This window comes from Heptranchias perlo, unplaced genomic scaffold (assembly GCF_035084215.1).
Source record: "Heptranchias perlo isolate sHepPer1 unplaced genomic scaffold, sHepPer1.hap1 HAP1_SCAFFOLD_164, whole genome shotgun sequence".
Lineage (NCBI taxonomy): Eukaryota > Metazoa > Chordata > Chondrichthyes > Hexanchiformes > Hexanchidae > Heptranchias > Heptranchias perlo.
This window is the reverse complement of record NW_027138903.1, coordinates 57821-81548: the sequence shown is the minus strand read 5'-3', so window position 1 is coordinate 81548 and position 23728 is coordinate 57821.

Here is a 23728-nt window from a genome sequence, read left to right as displayed (position 1 = left end):
TGGGACAGACACTCAGTGTGTGAGAGTGTACAGTGGGGTTGAGAGATAGAGTCAGGGTCTGTGTACTTTTAATAATGGGACAGACACTCAGTGTGAGAGTGCACAGTGGGGGTGAGAGATACATTCAGGGTCTGTGTATGTTTAATAATGGGACAGAGACTCAGTGTGAGAGTGTACAGTGGGGGTGAGAGATACATTCAGGGTCTGTGTATGTTTAATAATGGGACAGAGACTCAGTGTGAGAGTGTACAGTGGGGATGAGAGATACAGTCATGGTCTGTGTATGTTTAATAATTGGACAGAGACTCAGTGTGAGACTGTACAGTGGAGATGAGAGATACAGTCATGGTCTGTGTACTTTTAATAATGGGACAGACACTCAGTGTGAGAGTGCACAGTGGGGGGTGAGGGTTACAGTCAGGGTCTGTGTAATTTTATTAATGGGACAGGCACTCAGTGTGAGAGTGTACAGTGGGGTTCAGAGATACAGTCAGGGTCTGTGTACTTTTAATAATGGGAAAGACGCTCAGTGTGAGAGTGTACAGTGGGGGTGAGAGATCAAGTCAGGTTGTTTGTACTTTTAATAATGGGACAGACACTCAGTGTGAGAGTGTACAGTGGGGGGTGAGGGATCCAGTCAGGGTCTGTGTACTTTTAATAATGGGACAGACACTCAGTGTGAGAGTGTACAGTGGGGGGTGAGAGATACAGTCAGGGTCTGTGTGTGTTTCATAATGGGACAGACACTCAGTGTGAGAATGTACAGTGGGGGTGAGAGATACAATCAGGGTGTTTGTACTTTTAATAATGGGACAGACACTCAGTGTGAGAGTGTACAGTGGGGGGCTGAGGGATAAAGTCAGGGTCTGTGTACTTTTAATAATGGGACAGACACTCAGTGTGAGAGTGTACAGTGTGGGTGAGAGATACAGTCAGGGTCTGTGTATGTTTAATAATGGGACAGACACTCAGTGTGTGAGGGTGTACAGTGGGGGGTGAGAGATACAGTCAGGGTCTGTGTACTTTTAATAATGGGACAGACACTCAGTGTGAGACTGTACAGTGGGGATGAGAGATACAGTCATGGTCTGTGTACTTTTAATAATGGGACAGACACTCAGTGTGAGAGTGTACAGTGGGGGGTGAGGGTTACAGTCAGGGTCTGTGTACTTTTAATAATGGGACGGACACTCAGTGTGAGAATGTACAGTGGGGGGTGAGAGATACAGTCAGGGTCTGTGTACTTTTAATAATGGGACGGACACTCAGTGTGAGAGTGTACAGTGGGGGGTGAGGGTTACAGTCAGGGTCTGTTTACTTTTAATAATGGGACAGACACTCAGTGTGAGAATGTACAGTGGGGGGTGAGAGATACAGTCAGGGTCTGTGTACTTTTAATAATGGGACAGACACTCAGTGTGAGAATGTACAGTGGGGGGTGAGAGATACAGTCAGGGTCTGTGTACTTTTAATAATGGGACATACACTCAGTGTGAGAGTGTGCAGTGGCGGTGAGAGATACAGTCTGGGTCTGTGTACTTTTATTTCTGGGAAAGACACTCAGTGTGGGAGTGTACAGTGGGGGGTGAGAGATACAGTCAGGGTCTGTGTACTTTTAATAATGGGACAGACACTCAGTGTGAGAGTGTACAGTGGGAGGTGAGAGATACAGTCAGGGTCTGTGGTCTTTCAATAATGGGACAGACACTCAGTGTGAGAGTATACAGTGGGGGGTGAGAGATACAGTCAGGGTCTGTGTACTTTTAATAATGGGACAGACACTCAGTGTGAGAGTGTGCAGTGGGGGTGAGAGATACAGTCAGGGTCTGTGGATGTCTTATAATGGGACAGACACTCAGTGTGGGAGTGTATCGTGGGGTGTGAGAGATACAGTCAGGTTCTGTGTATGTTTAATAATGGGACAGACACTCAGTGTGAGGGTGTACAGTGGGGGTGAGAGATACAGTCAGTGTCTGTCTATGTTTAATAATGGGACAGACACTCCGTGTGAGAGTGCACAGTGGGGGGTGAGAGATACAGGCAGGGTCTGTGTACTTTTAATAATGGGACAGACACTCAGTGTGAGAGTGCACAATGGGGGGTGAGAGATACAGTCAGGGTCTGTGTATGTTTAATAATGGGACAGACACTCCGTGTGAGAGTGTACAGTGGGGGGTGAGAGATACAGGCAGGGTCTGTGTACTTTTAATAATGGGAAAGACACTCAGTGTGGGAGTGTATCGTGGGGGGTGAGAGATAGAGTCAGGGTCTGTCAATGTTTAATAATGGGACAGACACTCCGTGTGAGAGTGTACAGTGGGGTTGAGAGATACAGTCAGGGTCTGTGTATGTTTAATAATGGGACAGACACTCCGTGTGAGAGTGTACAGTGGGGTTGAGAGATACAGTCAGGGTCTGAGTACTTTAAATAATGGGACAGACACTCAGTGTGAGAGTGTACAGTGGGGGTGAGAGATACAGTCAGCGTCTGTGTACTTTTAATAATGGGACAGACACTCAGTGTGAGAGTGTACAATGGGGGGTGAGAGATACAGTCAGGGTCTGTGTACTTTTAATAATGGGAAAGAAACTCAGTGTGAGAGTGTACAGTGGGGGTGAGAGATACAGTCAGGGTCTGTGTATGTTTGATAATGGGACAGACACTCAGTGTGAGGGTGTACAGTGGGGGTGAGAGATACAGTCAGTGTCTGTCTATGTTTAATAATGGGACAGACACTCAGTGTGAGGGTGTACAGTGGGGGTGAGAGATACAGTCAGGGTCTGTGTATGTTTAATAATGGGACAGACACTCAGTGTGAGAGTGTACAGTGGGGGGGTGAGATACAGTCAGGTTCTGTGTAATTTTAATAATGGGACGGACACTCAGTGTGAGAATGTACAGTGGGGGGTGAGAGATACAGTCAGGGTCTGTGTACTTTTAATAATGGGACAGACACTCAGTGTGGGAGTGTGCAGTGGGGGGTGAGAGATACAGTCAGGGTCTGTGTACTTTTAATAATGGGACAAACACTCAGTGTGAGAGTGTACAGTGGGAGGTGAGAGATACAGTCAGGGTCTGTGGTCTTTTAATAATGGGACAGACACTCAGTGTGAGAGTATACAGTGGGGGGTGAGAGATACAGTCAGGGTCTGTGTACTTTTAATAATGGGACAGACACTCAGTGTGAGAGTGTGCAGTGCTGGTGAGAGATACAGTCAGGGTCTGTGGATGTCTTATAATGGGACAGACACTCCGTGTGAGAGTGTACAGTGGGGGGTGAGAGATACAGTCAGGGTCTGTGTACTTTTAATAATGGGAAAGACACTCAGTGTGGGAGTGTATCGTGGGGGGTGAGAGATACAGTCAGGGTCTGTGTATGTTTAATAATGGGACAGACACTCAGTGTGAGGGTGTACAGTGGGGGTGAGAGATACAGGCAGGGTCTGTGTACTTTTAATAATGGGAAAGACACTCAGTGTGGGAGTGTATCGTGGGGGGTGAGAGATACAGTCAGGGTCTGTCTATGTTTAATAATGGGACAGACACTCCGTGTGAGAGTGTACAGTGGGGTTGAGAGATACAGTCAGGGTCTGAGTACTTTAAATAATGGGACAGACACTCAGTGTGAGAGTGTACAGTGGGGGTGAGAGATACAGTCAGCGTCTGTGTACTTTTAATAATGGGACAGACACTCAGTGTGAGAGTGTACAATGGGGGGTGAGAGATACAGTCAGGGTCTGTGTACTTTTAATAATGGGAAAGACACTCAGTGTGAGAGTGTACAGTGGGGGTGAGAGATACAGTCAGGGTCTGTGTATGTTTAATAATGGGACAGACACTCAGTGTGAGAGTGTACAGTGGGGGTGAGAGATACAGTCAGGGTCTGTGTATGTTTAATAATGGGACAGACACTCAGTGTGAGGGTGTACAGTGGGGGTGAGAGATACAGTCAGGGTCTGTGTATGTTTAATAATGGGACAGACACTCAGTGTGAGGGTGTACAGTGGGGGTGAGAGATACAGTCAGTGTCTGTCTATGTTTAATAATGGGACAGACACTCAGTGTGAGGGTGTACAGTGGGGGTGAGAGATACAGTCAGGGTCTGTGTATGTTCAATAATGGGACAGACACTCAGTGTGAGAGTGCACAGTGGGGGTGAGAGATACAGTCAGGTTCTGTGGTCTTTTAATAATGGGACAGACACTCCGTATGAGAGTATACAGTGGGGGGTGAGAGATACAGTCAGGGTCTGTGTACTTTTAATAATGGGACAGACACTCAGTGTGAGAGTGTGCAGTGGGGGTGAGAGATACAGTCAGGGTCTGTGGATGTTTTATAATGGGACAGACACTCCGTGTGAGAGTGTACAGTCGGGTTGAGAGACACAGTCAGGGTCTGTGAATGTTTAATAATGGGACAGACACTCAGTGTGAGGGTGTACAGTGGGGGGTGAGAGATACAGTCAGTGTCTGTGGATGTTTAATAATGGGACAGACACTCCGTGTGAGAGTGTACAGTGGGGTTGAGAGATACAGTCAGGGTCTGTGTATGTTTAATAATGGGACAGACACTCCGTGTGAGAGTGTACAGTGGGGGGTGAGAGATACAGTCAGGGTCTGTGTACTTTTCATAATGGGAAAGACACTCAGTGTGGGAGTGTATCGTGGGAGGTGAGAGATACAGTCAGGGTCTGTGTATGTTTAATAATGGGACAGACACTCAGTGTGAGGGTGTACAGTGGGGGTGAGAGATACAGTCAGTGTCTGTCTATGTTTAATAATGGGACAGACACTCCGTGTGAGAGTGTACAGTGGGGTTGAGAGATACAGTCAGGGTCTGTGTATGTTTAATAATGGGAAAGACACTCAGTGTGAGAGTGTACAGTGGGGGTGAGAGATACAGTCAGTGTCTGTCTATGTTTAATAATGGGACAGACACTCCGTGTGAGAGTGTACAGTGGGGTTGAGAGATACAGTCAGGGTCTGTGTATGTTTAATAATGGGACAGACACTCCGTGTGAGAGTGTACAGTGGGGTTGAGAGATAAAGTCAGGGTCTGAGTACTTTTAATAATGGGACAGACACTCAGTGTGAGAGTGTACAGTGGGGGTGAGAGATACAGTCAGCGTCTGTGTACTTTTAATAATGGGACAGACACTCAGTGTGAGAGTGTACAATGGGGGGTGAGAGATACAGTCAGGGTCTGTGTACTTTTAATAATGGGAAAGACACTCAGTGTGGGAGTGTACAGTGGGGGTGAGAGATACAGTCAGGGTCTGTGTATGTTTAATAATGGGACAGACACTCAGTGTGAGGGTGTACAGTGGGGGTGAGAGATACAGTCAGTGTCTGTCTATGTTTAATAATGGGACAGACACTCCGTGTGAGAGTGTACAGTCGGGTTGAGAGATACAGTCAGGGTCTGTGAATGTTTAATAATGGGACAGACACTCAGTGTGAGGGTGTACAGTGGGGGGTGAGAGATACAGTCAGTGTCTGTGGATGTTTAATAATGGGACAGACACTCCGTGTGAGAGTGTACAGTGGGGTTGAGAGATACAGTCAGGGTCTGTGTATGTTTAATAATGGGACAGACACTCCGTGTGAGAGTGTACAGTGGGGGGTGAGAGATACAGTCAGGGTCTGTGTACTTTTAATAATGGGAAAGACACTCAGTGTGGGAGTGTATCGTGGGAGGTGAGAGATACAGTCAGGGTCTGTGTATGTTTAATAATGGGACAGACACTCAGTGTGAGGGTGTACAGTGGGGGTGAGAGATACAGTCAGTGTCTGTCTATGATTAATAATGGGACAGACACTCCGTGTGAGAGTGTACAGTGGGGTTGAGAGATACAGTCAGGGTCTGTGTATGTTTAATAATGGGACAGACACTCCGTGTGAGAGTGTACAGTGGGGGGTGAGAGATACAGTCAGGGTCTGTGTACTTTTAATAATGGGAAAGACACTCAGTGTGGGAGTGTATCGTGGGGGGTGAGAGATACAGTCAGGGTCTGTGTATGTTTAATAATGGGACAGACACTCAGTGTGAGGGTGTACAGTGGGGGTGAGAGATACAGTCCGTGTCTGTCTATGTTTAATAATGGGACAGACACTCAGTGTGAGGGTGTACAGTGGGAGTGAGAGATACAGTCAGGGTCTGTGTATGTTTAATAATGGGACAGACACTCAGTGTGGGAGTGTACAGTGGGGGTGTGAGATACAGTCAGGGTCTGTGGTCTTTTAATAATGGGACAGACACTCAGTGTGAGAGTGTACAGTGGGGGTGAGAGATACAGTCAGGGTCTGTGTATGTTTAATAATGGGACAGACACTCAGTGTGAGGGTGTACAGTGGGGGTGAGAGATACAGTCAGTGTCTGTCTATGTTTAATAATGGGACAGACACTCAGTGTGAGGGTGTACAGTGGGAGTGAGAGATACAGTCAGGGTCTGTGTATGTTTAATAATGGGACAGACACTCAGTGTGAGAGTGTACAGTGGGGGTGTGAGATACAGTCAGGGTCTGTGGTCTTTTAATAATGGGACAGACACTCAGTGTGAGAGTGTACAGTGGGGGTGAGAGATACAGTCAGTGTCTGTCCATGTTTAATAATGGGACAGACACTCAGTGTGAGATTGTACAGTGTGGGGTGAGAGATACAGTCAGGGTCTGTGTAATTTTATTAATGGGACAGGCACTCAGTGTGAGAGTGTACAGTGGATTTCAGAGATACAGTCAGGGTCTGTGTACTTTTAATAATGGGAAAGACACTCAGTGTGAGAGTGTACAGTGGGGGTGAGAGATACAGTCAGGTTGTTTGTACTTTTAATAATGGGACAGACACTCAGTGTGAGAGTGTACAGTGGGGGTGAGGGATACAGTCAGGGTCTGTGTACTTTTAATAATGGGACAGACACTCAGTGTGAGAGTGTACAGTGGGGGGTGAGAGATACAGTCAGGGTCTGTGTATGTTTAATAATGGGACAGACACTCAGTGTGAGAGTGTACAGTGGGGTGAGAGATACAGTCAGGGTGTTTGTACTTTTAATAATGGGACAGACACTCAGTGTGAGAGTGTACAGTGGGGGGTGAGAGATACAGTCAGGGTCTGTGTATGTTTAATAATGGGACAGACACTCAGTGTGAGAGTGTACAGTGTGGGTGAGGGATACAGTCAGTGTCTGTGTACTTTTAATAATGGGACAGACACTCAGTGTGAGAGTGTACAGTGGGGGGTGAGAGATACAGTCAGGGTCTGTGTACTTTTAATAATGGGACAGACACTCAGTGTGAGAGTGTACAGTGGGGGGTGAGAGATACAGTCAGGGTCTGTGTATGTTTAATAATGGGACAGACACTCAGTTTGAGAGTGTACAGTGTGGGTGAGGGATACAGTCAGGGTCTGTGTATGTTTAATAATGGGACAGACACTCAGTGTGAGAGTGTACAGTGGGGGGTGAGGGATACAGTCAGGGTCTGTGTACTTTTAATAATGGGACAGACACTCAGTGTGAGAGTGTACAGTGGGGGGTGAGAGATACAGTCAGGGTCTGTGTATGTTTAATAATGGGACAGACACTCAGTGTGAGAGTGTACAGTGTGGGTGAGAGATACAGTCAGGGTCTGTGTACTTTTAATAATGGGACAGACACTCAGTGTGAGAGTGTGCAGTGGGGGTGAGAGATACAGTCAGGGTCTGTGGATGTTTTATAATGGGACAGACACTCCGTGTGAGAGTGTACAGTGGGGTTGAGAGATACAGTCAGGGTCTGCGAATGTTTAATAATGGGACAGACACTCCGTGTGAGAGTGTACAGTAGGGTTGAGAGATACAGTCAGGGTCTGTGTCTGTTTAATAATGGGACAGACACTCCGTTTGAGAGTGTACAGTGGGGTTGAGAGATACAGTCAGGGTCTGAGTACTTTTAATAATGGGACAGACACTCAGTGTGAGAGTGTACAGTGGGGGGTAAGAGATACAGTCAGGGTCTGTGTACTTTTAATAATGGGACAGACACTCAGTGTGAGAGTGTGCAGTGGGGGTGAGAGATACAGTCATGGTCTGTGGATGTTTTATAATGGGACAGACACTCCGTGTGAGAGTGTACAGTGGGGTTGAGAGATACAGTCAGGGTCTGCGAATGTTTAATAATGGGACAGACACTCCGTGTGAGAGTGTACAGTAGGGTTGAGAGATACAGTCAGGGTCTGTGTATGTTTAATAATGGGACAGACACTCTGTTTGAGAGTGTACAGTGGGGTTGAGAGATACAGTCAGGGTCTGAGTACTTTTAATAATGGGACAGACACTCAGTGTGAGAGTGTACAGTGGGTGTGAGAGATACAGTCAGCGTCTGTGTACTTTTAATAATGGGACAGACACTCAGTGTGTGAGAGTGCACAGTGGGGGGTGAGAGATACAGTCAGGGTCTGTGTACTTTTAATAATGGGACAGACACTCAGTGTGAGAGTGCACAGTGGCGGGGTGAGAGATACATTCAGGGTCTGTGTATGTTTAATAATGGGACAGACACTCCGTGTGAGAGTGTACAGTGGGGTTGAGAGATACAGTCAGGGTCTGTGTATGTTTAATAATGGGACAGACACTCCGTGTGAGAGTGTACAGTGGGGTTGAGAGATAAAGTCAGGGTCTGAGTACTTTTAATAATGGGACAGACACTCAGTGTGAGAGTGTACAGTGGGGGTGAGAGATACAGTCAGCGTCTGTGTACTTTTAATAATGGGACAGACACTCAGTGTGAGAGTGTACAATGGGGGGTGAGAGATACAGTCAGGGTCTGTGTACTTTTAATAATGGGAAAGACACTCAGTGTGGGAGTGTACAGTGGGGGTGAGAGATACAGTCAGGGTCTGTGTATGTTTAATAATGGGACAGACACTCAGTGTGAGGGTGTACAGTGGGGGTGAGAGATACAGTCAGTGTCTGTCTATGTTTAATAATGGGACAGACACTCCGTGTGAGAGTGTACAGTCGGGTTGAGAGATACAGTCAGGGTCTGTGAATGTTTAATAATGGGACAGACACTCAGTGTGAGGGTGTACAGTGGGGGGTGAGAGATACAGTCAGTGTCTGTGGATGTTTAATAATGGGACAGACACTCCGTGTGAGAGTGTACAGTGGGGTTGAGAGATACAGTCAGGGTCTGTGTATGTTTAATAATGGGACAGACACTCCGTGTGAGAGTGTACAGTGGGGGGTGAGAGATACAGTCAGGGTCTGTGTACTTTTAATTATGGGAAAGACACTCAGTGTGGGAGTGTATCGTGGGAGGTGAGAGATACAGTCAGGGTCTGTGTATGTTTAATAATGGGACAGACACTCAGTGTGAGGGTGTACAGTGGGGTTGAGAGATACAGTCAGTGTCTGTCTATGATTAATAATGGGACAGACACTCCGTGTGAGAGTGTACAGTCGGGTTGAGAGATACAGTCAGGGTCTGTGAATGTTTAATAATGGGACAGACACTCAGTGTGAGGGTGTACAGTGGGGGGTGAGAGATACAGTCAGTGTCTGTGGATGTTTAATAATGGGACAGACACTCAGTGTGAGAGTGTGCAGTGCTGGTGAGAGATACAGTCAGGGTCTGTGGATGTCTTATAATGGGACAGACACTCCGTGTGAGAGTGTACAGTGGGGGGTGAGAGATACAGTCAGGGTCTGTGTACTTTTAATAATGGGAAAGACACTCAGTGTGGGAGTGTATCGTGGGGGGTGAGAGATACAGTCAGGGTCTGTGTATGTTTAATAATGGGACAGACACTCAGTGTGAGGGTGTACAGTGGGGGTGAGAGATACAGGCAGGGTCTGTGTACTTTTAATAATGGGAAAGACACTCAGTGTGGGAGTGTATCGTGGGGGGTGAGAGATACAGTCAGGGTCTGTCTATGTTTAATAATGGGACAGACACTCCGTGTGAGAGTGTACAGTGGGGTTGAGAGATACAGTCAGGGTCTGAGTACTTTAAATAATGGGACAGACACTCAGTGTGAGAGTGTACAGTGGGGGTGAGAGATACAGTCAGCGTCTGTGTACTTTTAATAATGGGACAGACACTCAGTGTGAGAGTGTACAATGGGGGGTGAGAGATACAGTCAGGGTCTGTGTACTTTTAATAATGGGAAAGACACTCAGTGTGAGAGTGTACAGTGGGGGTGAGAGATACAGTCAGGGTCTGTGTATGTTTAATAATGGGACAGACACTCAGTGTGAGAGTGTACAGTGGGGGTGAGAGATACAGTCAGGGTCTGTGTATGTTTAATAATGGGACAGACACTCAGTGTGAGGGTGTACAGTGGGGGTGAGAGATACAGTCAGGGTCTGTGTATGTTTAATAATGGGACAGACACTCAGTGTGAGGGTGTACAGTGGGGGTGAGAGATACAGTCAGTGTCTGTCTATGTTTAATAATGGGACAGACACTCAGTGTGAGGGTGTACAGTGGGGGTGAGAGATACAGTCAGGGTCTGTGTATGTTCAATAATGGGACAGACACTCAGTGTGAGAGTGCACAGTGGGGGTGAGAGATACAGTCAGGTTCTGTGGTCTTTTAATAATGGGACAGACACTCCGTATGAGAGTATACAGTGGGGGGTGAGAGATACAGTCAGGGTCTGTGTACTTTTAATAATGGGACAGACACTCAGTGTGAGAGTGTGCAGTGGGGGTGAGAGATACAGTCAGGGTCTGTGGATGTTTTATAATGGGACAGACACTCCGTGTGAGAGTGTACAGTCGGGTTGAGAGACACAGTCAGGGTCTGTGAATGTTTAATAATGGGACAGACACTCAGTGTGAGGGTGTACAGTGGGGGTGAGAGATACAGTCAGTGTCTGTGGATGTTTAATAATGGGACAGACACTCCGTGTGAGAGTGTACAGTGGGGTTGAGAGATACAGTCAGGGTCTGTGTATGTTTAATAATGGGACAGACACTCCGTGTGAGAGTGTACAGTGGGGGGTGAGAGATACAGTCAGGGTCTGTGTACTTTTCATAATGGGAAAGACACTCAGTGTGGGAGTGTATCGTGGGAGGTGAGAGATACAGTCAGGGTCTGTGTATGTTTAATAATGGGACAGACACTCAGTGTGAGGGTGTACAGTGGGGGTGAGAGATACAGTCAGTGTCTGTCTATGTTTAATAATGGGACAGACACTCCGTGTGAGAGTGTACAGTGGGGTTGAGAGATACAGTCAGGGTCTGTGTATGTTTAATAATGGGAAAGACACTCAGTGTGAGAGTGTACAGTGGGGGTGAGAGATACAGTCAGTGTCTGTCTATGTTTAATAATGGGACAGACACTCCGTGTGAGAGTGTACAGTGGGGTTGAGAGATACAGTCAGGGTCTGTGTATGTTTAATAATGGGACAGACACTCCGTGTGAGAGTGTACAGTGGGGTTGAGAGATAAAGTCAGGGTCTGAGTACTTTTAATAATGGGACAGACACTCAGTGTGAGAGTGTACAGTGGGGGTGAGAGATACAGTCAGCGTCTGTGTACTTTTAATAATGGGACAGACACTCAGTGTGAGAGTGTACAATGGGGGGTGAGAGATACAGTCAGGGTCTGTGTACTTTTAATAATGGGAAAGACACTCAGTGTGGGAGTGTACAGTGGGGGTGAGAGATACAGTCAGGGTCTGTGTATGTTTAATAATGGGACAGACACTCAGTGTGAGGGTGTACAGTGGGGGTGAGAGATACAGTCAGTGTCTGTCTATGTTTAATAATGGGACAGACACTCCGTGTGAGAGTGTACAGTCGGGTTGAGAGATACAGTCAGGGTCTGTGAATGTTTAATAATGGGACAGACACTCAGTGTGAGGGTGTACAGTGGGGGGTGAGAGATACAGTCAGTGTCTGTGGATGTTTAATAATGGGACAGACACTCCGTGTGAGAGTGTACAGTGGGGTTGAGAGATACAGTCAGGGTCTGTGTATGTTTAATAATGGGACAGACACTCCGTGTGAGAGTGTACAGTGGGGGGTGAGAGATACAGTCAGGGTCTGTGTACTTTTAATAATGGGAAAGACACTCAGTGTGGGAGTGTATCGTGGGAGGTGAGAGATACAGTCAGGGTCTGTGTATGTTTAATAATGGGACAGACACTCAGTGTGAGGGTGTACAGTGGGGGTGAGAGATACAGTCAGTGTCTGTCTATGATTAATAATGGGACAGACACTCCGTGTGAGAGTGTACAGTGGGGTTGAGAGATACAGTCAGGGTCTGTGTATGTTTAATAATGGGACAGACACTCCGTGTGAGAGTGTACAGTGGGGGGTGAGAGATACAGTCAGGGTCTGTGTACTTTTAATAATGGGAAAGACACTCAGTGTGGGAGTGTATCGTGGGGGGTGAGAGATACAGTCAGGGTCTGTGTATGTTTAATAATGGGACAGACACTCAGTGTGAGGGTGTACAGTGGGGGTGAGAGATACAGTCCGTGTCTGTCTATGTTTAATAATGGGACAGACACTCAGTGTGAGGGTGTACAGTGGGAGTGAGAGATACAGTCAGGGTCTGTGTATGTTTAATAATGGGACAGACACTCAGTGTGGGAGTGTACAGTGGGGGTGTGAGATACAGTCAGGGTCTGTGGTCTTTTAATAATGGGACAGACACTCAGTGTGAGAGTGTACAGTGGGGGTGAGAGATACAGTCAGGGTCTGTGTATGTTTAATAATGGGACAGACACTCAGTGTGAGGGTGTACAGTGGGGGTGAGAGATACAGTCAGTGTCTGTCTATGTTTAATAATGGGACAGACACTCAGTGTGAGGGTGTACAGTGGGAGTGAGAGATACAGTCAGGGTCTGTGTATGTTTAATAATGGGACAGACACTCAGTGTGAGAGTGTACAGTGGGGGTGTGAGATACAGTCAGGGTCTGTGGTCTTTTAATAATGGGACAGACACTCAGTGTGAGAGTGTACAGTGGGGGTGAGAGATACAGTCAGTGTCTGTCCATGTTTAATAATGGGACAGACACTCAGTGTGAGATTGTACAGTGTGGGGTGAGAGATACAGTCAGGGTCTGTGTAATTTTATTAATGGGACAGGCACTCAGTGTGAGAGTGTACAGTGGATTTCAGAGATACAGTCAGGGTCTGTGTACTTTTAATAATGGGAAAGACACTCAGTGTGAGAGTGTACAGTGGGGGTGAGAGATACAGTCAGGTTGTTTGTACTTTTAATAATGGGACAGACACTCAGTGTGAGAGTGTACAGTGGGGGTGAGGGATACAGTCAGGGTCTGTGTACTTTTAATAATGGGACAGACACTCAGTGTGAGAGTGTACAGTGGGGGGTGAGAGATACAGTCAGGGTCTGTGTATGTTTAATAATGGGACAGACACTCAGTGTGAGAGTGTACAGTGGGGTGAGAGATACAGTCAGGGTGTTTGTACTTTTAATAATGGGACAGACACTCAGTGTGAGAGTGTACAGTGGGGGGTGAGAGATACAGTCAGGGTCTGTGTATGTTTAATAATGGGACAGACACTCAGTGTGAGAGTGTACAGTGTGGGTGAGGGATACAGTCAGTGTCTGTGTACTTTTAATAATGGGACAGACACTCAGTGTGAGAGTGTACAGTGGGGGGTGAGAGATACAGTCAGGGTCTGTGTACTTTTAATAATGGGACAGACACTCAGTGTGAGAGTGTACAGTGGGGGGTGAGAGATACAGTCAGGGTCTGTGTATGTTTAATAATGGGACAGACACTCAGTGTGAGAGTGTACAGTGTGGGTGAGGGATACAGTCAGGGTCTGTGTATGTTTAATAATGGGACAGACACTCAGTGTGAGAGTGTACAGTGGGGGGTGAGGGATACAGTCAGGGTCTGTGTACTTTTAATAATGGGACAGACACTCAGTGTGAGAGTGTACAGTGGGGGGTGAGAGATACAGTCAGGGTCTGTGTATGTTTAATAATGGGACAGACACTCAGTGTGAGAGTGTACAGTGTGGGTGAGAGATACAGTCAGGGTCTGTGTACTTTTAATAATGGGACAGACACTCAGTGTGAGAGTGTGCAGTGGGGGTGAGAGATACAGTCAGGGTCTGTGGATGTTTTATAATGGGACAGACACTCCGTGTGAGAGTGTACAGTGGGGTTGAGAGATACAGTCAGGGTCTGCGAATGTTTAATAATGGGACAGACACTCCGTGTGAGAGTGTACAGTAGGGTTGAGAGATACAGTCAGGGTCTGTGTCTGTTTAATAATGGGACAGACACTCCGTTTGAGAGTGTACAGTGGGGTTGAGAGATACAGTCAGGGTCTGAGTACTTTTAATAATGGGACAGACACTCAGTGTGAGAGTGTACAGTGGGGGGTAAGAGATACAGTCAGGGTCTGTGTACTTTTAATAATGGGACAGACACTCAGTGTGAGAGTGTGCAGTGGGGGTGAGAGATACAGTCATGGTCTGTGGATGTTTTATAATGGGACAGACACTCCGTGTGAGAGTGTACAGTGGGGTTGAGAGATACAGTCAGGGTCTGCGAATGTTTAATAATGGGACAGACACTCCGTGTGAGAGTGTACAGTAGGGTTGAGAGATACAGTCAGGGTCTGTGTATGTTTAATAATGGGACAGACACTCTGTTTGAGAGTGTACAGTGGGGTTGAGAGATACAGTCAGGGTCTGAGTACTTTTAATAATGGGACAGACACTCAGTGTGAGAGTGTACAGTGGGTGTGAGAGATACAGTCAGCGTCTGTGTACTTTTAATAATGGGACAGACACTCAGTGTGTGAGAGTGCACAGTGGGGGGTGAGAGATACAGTCAGGGTCTGTGTACTTTTAATAATGGGACAGACACTCAGTGTGAGAGTGCACAGTGGCGGGGTGAGAGATACATTCAGGGTCTGTGTATGTTTAATAATGGGACAGACACTCCGTGTGAGAGTGTACAGTGGGGTTGAGAGATACAGTCAGGGTCTTTGTATGTTTAATAATGGGACAGACACTCCGTGTGAGAGTGTACAGTGGGGTTGAGAGATAAAGTCAGGGTCTGAGTACTTTTAATAATGGGACAGACACTCAGTGTGAGAGTGTACAGTGGGGGTGAGAGATACAGTCAGCGTCTGTGTACTTTTAATAATGGGACAGACACTCAGTGTGAGAGTGTACAATGGGGGGTGAGAGATACAGTCAGGGTCTGTGTACTTTTAATAATGGGAAAGACACTCAGTGTGGGAGTGTACAGTGGGGGTAAGAGATACAGTCAGGGTCTGTGTATGTTTAATAATGGGACAGACACTCAGTGTGAGGGTGTACAGTGGGGGTGAGAGATACAGTCAGTGTCTGTCTATGTTTAATAATGGGACAGACACTCCGTGTGAGAGTGTACAGTCGGGTTGAGAGATACAGTCAGGGTCTGTGAATGTTTAATAATGGGACAGACACTCAGTGTGAGGGTGTACAGTGGGGGGTGAGAGATACAGTCAGTGTCTGTGGATGTTTAATAATGGGACAGACACTCCGTGTGAGAGTGTACAGTGGGGTTGAGAGATACAGTCAGGGTCTGTGTATGTTTAATAATGGGACAGACACTCCGTGTGAGAGTGTACAGTGGGGGGTGAGAGATACAGTCAGGGTCTGTGTACTTTTAATTATGGGAAAGACACTCAGTGTGGGAGTGTATCGTGGGAGGTGAGAGATACAGTCAGGGTCTGTGTATGTTTAATAATGGGACAGACACTCAGTGTGAGGGTGTACAGTGGGGTTGAGAGATACAGTCAGTGTCTGTCTATGATTAATAATGGGACAGACACTCCGTGTGAGAGTGTACAGTGGGGTTGAGAGATACAGTCAGGGTCTGTGTATGTTTAATAATGGGACAGACACTCCGTGTGAGAGTGTACAGTGGGGGGTGAGAGATACAGTCAGGGTCTGTGTACTTTTAATAATGGGAAAGACACTCAGTGTGGGAGTGTATCGTGGGGGGTGAGAGATACAGTCAGGGTCTGTGTATGTTTAATAATGGGACAGACACTCAGTGTGAGGGTGTACAGTGGGGGTGAGAGATACAGTCCGTGTCTGTCTATGTTTAATAATGGGACAGACACTCAGTGTGAGGGTGTACAGTGGGAGTGAGAGATACAGTCAGGGTCTGTCTATGTTTAATAATGGGACAGACACTCAGTGTGAGAGTGTACAGTGGGGGTGTGAGATACAGTCAGGGTCTGTGGTCTTTTAATAATGGGACAGACACTCAGTGTGAGAGTGTACAGTGGGGGTGAGAGATACAGTCAGTGTCTGTCCATGTTTAATAATGGGACAGACACTCAGTGTGAGATTGTACAGTGTGGGGTGAGAGATACAGTCAGGGTCTGTGTAATTTTATTAATGGGACAGGCACTCAGTGTGAGAGTGTACAGTGGATTTCAGAGATACAGTCAGGGTCTGTGTACTTTTAATAATGGGTAAGACACTCAGTGTGAGAGTGTACAGTGGGGGTGAGAGATACAGTCAGGGTCTGTGTATGTTTAATAATGGGACAGACACTCAGTGTGAGGGTGTACAGTGGGGGTGAGAGATACAGTCCGTGTCTGTCTATGTTTAATAATGGGACAGACACTCAGTGTGAGGGTGTACAGTGGGAGTGAGAGATACAGTCAGGGTCTGTGTATGTTTAATAATGGGACAGACACTCAGTGTGAGAGTGTACAGTGGGGGTGTGAGATACAGTCAGGGTCTGTGGTCTTTTAATAATGGGACAGACACTCAGTGTGAGAGTGTACAGTGGGGGTGAGAGTTACAGTCAGGGTCTGTGTATGTTTAATAATGGGACAGACACTCAGTGTGAGGGTGTACAGTGGGGGTGAGAGATACAGTCAGTGTCTGTCTATGTTTAATAATGGGACAGACACTCAGTGTGAGGGTGTACAGTGGGAGTGAGAGATACAGTCAGGGTCTGTGTATGTTTAATAATGGGACAGACACTCAGTGTGAGAGTGTACAGTGGGGGTGTGAGATACAGTCAGGGTCTGTGGTCTTTTAATAATGGGACAGACACTCAGTGTGAGAGTGTACAGTGGGGGTGAGAGATACAGTCAGTGTCTGTCCATGTTTAATAATGGGACAGACACTCAGTGTGAGATTGTACAGTGTGGGGTGAGAGATACAGTCAGGGTCTGTGTAATTTTATTAATGGGACAGGCACTCAGTGTGAGAGTGTACAGTGGATTTCAGAGATACAGTCAGGGTCTGTGTACTTTTAATAATGGGAAAGACACTCAGTGTGAGAGTGTACAGTGGGGGTGAGAGATACAGTCAGGTTGTTTGTACTTTTAATAATGGGACAGACACTCAGTGTGAGAGTGTACAGTGGGGGTGAGGGATGCAGTCAGGGTCTGTGTACTTTTAATAATGGGACAGACACTCAGTGTGAGAGTGTACAGTGTGGGTGAGAGATACAGTCAGGGTCTGTGTACTTTTAATAATGGGACAGACACTCAGTGTGAGAGTGTACAGTGGGGGGTGAGGGATACAGTCAGGGTCTGTGTACTTTTAATAATGGGACAGACACTCAGTGTGAGAGTGTACAGTGGGGGGTGAGGGATACAGTCAGGGTCTGTGTACTTTTAATAATGGGACAGACACTCAGTGTGAGAGTGTACAGTGGGGCGTGTGGGATACAGTCAGGGTCTGTGTATGTTTAATAATGGGACAGACACTCAGTGTGAGAGTGTACAGTGTGGGTGAGAGATACAGTCAGGGTCTGTGTACTTTTAATGATGGGACAGACACTCAGTGTGAGAGTGTGCAGTGGGGGTGAGAGATACAGTCAGGGTCTGTGGATGTTTTATAATGGGACAGACACTCCGTGTGAGAGTGTACAGTGGGGTTGAGAGATACAGTCAGGGTCTGCGAATGTTTAATAATGGGACAGACACTCCGTGTGAGAGTGTACAGTAGGGTTGAGAGATACAGTCAGGGTCTGTGTCTGTTTAATAATGGGACAGACACTCCGTTTGAGAGTGTACAGTGGGGTTGAGAGATACAGTCAGGGTCTGAGTACTTTTAATAATGGGACAGACACTCAGTGTGAGAGTGTACAGTGGGGGGTGAGAGATACAGTCAGGGTCTGTGTACTTTTAATAATGGGACAGACACTCAGTGTGAGAGTGTGCAGTGGGGGTGAAGGATACAATCATGGTCTGTGGATGTTTTATAATGGGACAGACACTCCGTGTGAGAGTGTACAGTGGGGTTGAGAGATACAGTCAGGGTCTGCGAATGTTTAATAATGGGACAGACACTCCGTGTGAGAGTGTACAGTAGGGTTGAGAGATACAGTCAGGGTCTGTGTATGTTTAATAATGGTACAGACACTCTGTTTGAGAGTGTACAGTGGGGTTGAGAGATACAGTCAGGGTCTGAGTACTTTTAATAATGGGACAGACACTCAGTGTGAGAGTGTACAGTGGGTGTGAGAGATACAGTCAGCGTCTGTGTACTTTTAATAATGGGACAGACACTCAGTGTGAGAGTGTACAATGGGGGGTGAGAGATACAGTCAGGGTCTGTGTACTTTCAATAATGGGAAAGACACTCAGTGTGGGAGTGTATCGTGGGGGTTGAGAGATACAGTCAGGGTCTGTGTACTTTTAATAATGGGAAAGACACTCAGTGTGGGAGTGTACAGTGGGGGTGAGAGATACAGTCAGGGTCTGTGTCTGTTTAATAATGGGACAGACACTCAGTGTGAGGGTGTACAGTGGGGGTGAGAGATACAGTCAGTGTCTGTCTATGTTTAATAATGGGACAGACACTCAGTGTGAGAGTGTACAGTGTGGGGTGATAGATACAGTCAGGATCTGTGTAATTTTATTAATGGGACAGACACTCAGTGTGAGAGTGTACAGTGGGGTTCAGAGATACAGTCAGGGTGTTTGTACTTTTAATAATGGGAAAGACACTCAGTGTGAGAGTGTACAGTGGGGGTGAGAGATACAGTCAGGGTCTGTGTATGTTTAATAATGGGACAGACACTCAGTGTGAGAGTGTACAGTGGGGGTGAGGGATACAGTCACGGTCTGTGTACTTTTATTATTATGACAGACACTCAGTGTGAGAGTGTACAGTGGGGGTGAGGGATACAGTCAGGGTCTGTGTACTTTTATTATTATGACAGACACTCAGTGTGAGAGTGTACAGTGGGGGTGAGAGCTACATTCAGGGTCTGTGTATGTTTAATAATGGGACAGACACTCAGTGTGAGGGTGTACAGTGGGGTGTGAGAGATACAGTCAGGGTCTGTGTACTTTTAATAATGGGACAGACACTCAGTGTGAGAGTGTACAGTTGGGGGTGAGAGATACAGTAAGGGTCTGTGTACTTTTAATAATGGGACAGACACTCAGTGTGATAGTGTACAGTGGGGGGTGAGGGATACAGTCAGGGTCTGTGTACTTTTAATAATGGGACAGACACTCAGTTTGAGAGTGTACAGTGGGGGTGAGAGATACAGTCATGGTCTGTGTACTTTTAATAATGGGACAGACTCTCAGTGTGAGAGTGTACAGTGGGGGGTGAGAGATACAGTCAGGGTCTGTGTACTTTTAATAATTGGACAGACTCTCAGTGTGAGAGTGTACAGTGGGGGGTGAGAGATACAGTCAGGGTCTGTGTACTTTTAATAATGGTAAACAATTTTACAACACCAAGTTATAGTCCAGCAATTTTATTTTAAATTCACAAGCTTTCGGAGGCTCCCTCCTTCCTCAGGTGAACGATGTGAAATGAAGTCCTCGAAATGAAATCGCATTTATAATTCACAGAACAATGCTTGGTGATTACAGACAGTTTTTTCAACTGCCCGTTGCCAAGGCAATCAGTGTGCAGACAGACAGGTGTTCCCTGCCAGGTCTCAGAATATACAAATCACCAAAAAAAACAACAAACAAAAAAAAACAGAGATGGAGAGGTAGAAACATAGAAAAGACAGCAAGTGACCCGTTATATTAAAAACAGATAACATTTGTTCGCTGGTGGGGTAACGTGTAGCGTGACATGAACCCAAGATCCCGGTTGAGGCCGTCCTCATGGGTGCGGAACTTGGCTATCAATTTCTGCTCGACGATTTTGCGTTGTCGTGTGTCTCGAAGGCCGCCTTGGAGAACGCTTACCCGAAGGTCGGTGGCTGAATGTCCTTGACTGCTGAAGTGTTCCCTGACTGGGAGGGAACCCTCCTGTTTGGCGATTGTTGAGCGGTGTCCGTTCATCCGTTGTCGCAGTGTCTGCATGGTCTCGCCAATGTACCATGCTCTGGGGCATCCTTTCCTGCAACGTATGAGGTAGACAACGTTGGCCGAGTCACAGGAGTATGAACCATGTACCTGGTGGGTGGTGTCCTCTCGTGTGATGGTGGTATCTGTGTCGATGATCTGGCATGTCTTGCAGAGGTGACCGCGGCAGGGTTGTGTGGTGTCGTGGACGCTGTTCTCTTGAAAGCTGGGTAATTTGCTGCGAACGATGGTCTGTTTGAGGTTGGGTGGCTGTTTCAAGGCGAGTAGTGGAGGTGTGGGGATGGTGTTCGTTGTCATTGATGACATGTTGAAGGTTGCGGAGAACATGGCGTAGTTTCTCCGCTCCGGGGAAGAATGGGACAGACACTCAGTGTGAGAGTGTACAGTGGGGGTGAGGGATACAGTCAGGGTCTGTGTACTTTTAATAATGGGACAGACACTCAATGTGGGAGTGTACAGTGGGGGGTGAGGGATACAGTCAGGGTCTGTGTACTTTTAATAATGGGACAGACACTCAATGTGGGAGTGTACAGTGGGGGTAAGAGATACAGTCAGGGTCTGTGTATGTTTAATAATGGGACAGACACTCAGTGTGAGAGTGTACAGTGGGGGTGAGAGATACAGTCAGGGTCTGTGTACTTTTGATAATGGGACAGACACTCAGTGTGAGAGTGTACAGTGGTGGGTGAGAGATCCAGTCAGGGTCTGTGTACTTTTAATAATGGGACAGACACTCAGTGTGAGGGTCTACAGTGGGGGGTGAGAGATACAGTCAGGGTCTGTGTACTTTTAAAAATGGGGCAGACACTCAGTGATGGGCAGCTCTCTGTAATTCTCTCTCTCCTGTAAATGGTGATGGGGGAACAGTTCCACAGTGAGGAGCAGCTCTCTGTAATTCTCTCTCTCTCTCCTGTAGATGGTGATGGGGGAACAGTTCCACAGTGATGGGCAGCTCTCTGTAATTCTCTCTCTCTCTCCTGTAGATGGTGATGGGGGAACAGTTCCACAGTGATGGGCAAATCTCTGTAATTCTCTCTCTCTCTCCTGTAGATGGTGATGGGGAACAGTTCCACAGTGATGGGCAGCTCTCTCTAATTCTCTCTCTCTCTCCTGGAGATGATGAACGGGGAACAGTTGCACAGTGAGGAGCAGAGATAAATGTATTAATCCAATTTTGAGAGTGCTGGTTGAGGTTTAAACATTGGCTTGGACTCTGATAAACTTCTCTTGCTCTTCCAATAGTTCTATGGGATCTTTCTTGCCCACCTTAGCAGGCACATGGGGTCATAATTTAACATCTCATCCAAAATATCACACCTCCGACAATAAAGCACTCCCTCAGTACTGCACTGGAGTGTCAGCCTCGATTCTGTTACGTTTGTTCAGAGCTCTGGTTAGACTCCATCTGGAGACTGTTCAGTTCTGAGCACCGGACCTCAGGAGGATATATTGGCCTTGCAGGGGGTGCAGTGCAGATTCACCAGAATGATCCCGGGACTAAAAGGGTTAAATTATGAGGACAGGTTGTTTCAACTAGGCTTGTATTCCCTTGACTATAGAAGATTATGTGGTGATCTAATTGAGGTGTTTAATTGGTGTAAATCGGGAACTCTCTCCCCCAAAAAACTGTTGAGGCTGGCTGTCAATTGGCGAGAGCCTGTTCTGCTATTTAATTAGATCATGACTGATCTGTATCTTAACTCCATCTCCCGCCTTGGTTCCGTAACCCTTAATAACCTTACCCAACAAAAATTGATCAATCTCAGTTTTGTAATTTTCAATTGACAGTTTTCTGGGGGAGAGAGTTCCAGATTCCCACTCCCCTTTGTGTGAAGAAATGCTTCCTGACATCACCCTGAACGGCCGAGCTCTAATTTTAAGGTTATGCTCCCTTGTTCTGGACTCCCCCACCAAAGGAAATAGTTTCTCTCTATCTACCCTATCAAATGCTTTAATCATCTTAAACACCTCAATAATAGCACCTTAATCTTCTAAACTCGAGGGAATACAAGCCTCGTCTGTACAACCTGTCCTCGTAATTTAACCCTTTTATCTCTGGTATCATTCTGGTGAATCTGGGCTGCACCCCCTCCAAGGCCAATCTATCCTTCCTGAGGTGCGGTGCCCAGAACTGAAAACAGTCTCCAGATGTGGTATAACCAGAGCTCTGTACAGCTGGAACATAACTTCCTCCCCTTTGTATTCCAGTCCCCGAGATAAAGGCCAACATTCCATTAGCCTTTTTAATTATTTTTCGTACCTGTCCACGAGGTTTTAGTGATTTTTGTACTTGGACCCCTAAACCTCTCTGTTCATCCACAGTTTCTAGCTTCTCGCCATTTAGAAAATACTCTGATTTATCTTTCTTAGGTCCAATGTGGATGAGCTCATCATTCCTCACTCTGAACTACATCTGTGATGTGGAGATGCCGGTGATGGACTGGGGTGGACAAATGTAAGGAATCTTACAACACCAGGTTATAGTCCAACAATTTTATTTTAAAATCACAAACTTTCGGAGATTATCCCCTTCGTCAGGTGAGTGAGTGAATAAGAGGTTCTCAAATCGCATATCTTATATTAGGCTGGGACACCATCACACCAATCAAAGGTGTGATGGTGAACTACATCTGCCACAGTTTTACCGTGGAGATTAATCTTCAATTCCTGGAGACTCCAGGCCAACCCTGGAGGGTTGGCAACCCTAAGGGGCAACCTGGAGACTCCAGATCTTGGCTTATTTCACTCCGTACCTAGGTTCACTTGGGCTGCTCCATAAGGAAAGTTGGCCCTATACAGTCAATAAATCAATGGCCCTGATATTATTCCTAACATGGTACAAGTACTCTCAGCATTATCAAACAGTGGCTCACTGTGAACAATGCTACGGGAGATCAGCCAGTCAACATCTGCTCTCCATATTGGAAACAGCTGGATGGAGCTGTTTAAATCGGTGAAGTAGAATTAGGAATTAGTTTATCAATGGAGAGAACATCTGCTCTCCATATTGGAAACAGCTGGATGGAGTTATTTCGATCAATGAAATAGAATCAGAGATTAGTTTACCAACTGAGGGAACATCTGCTCTCCATATTGGAAACAGCTGGATTGAGTTATTTAGATCAATGAAATAGAATCAGAGATTAGTTTACCAACTGAGGGAACATCTGCTCTCCATATTGGAAACAGCTGGATTGAGTTATTCAGATCAATGAAATAGAATCAGAGATTAGTTTACCAACTGAGGGAACATCTGCTCCATAATGGAAATGTAGGATTATTATTTATTATTTTCATTTACCCCCATGTTTAGGGAAATGATCTTATTAGTCATTCTAAACTTGAGTGGAACCAACAACAAAAGAGACTGGCACTCAGATCACTAAGCACTTTATTCGATTGTCAAACGACAATAAGCAACAGCTCGAAACAATCCTCACAACTGCGGAATACG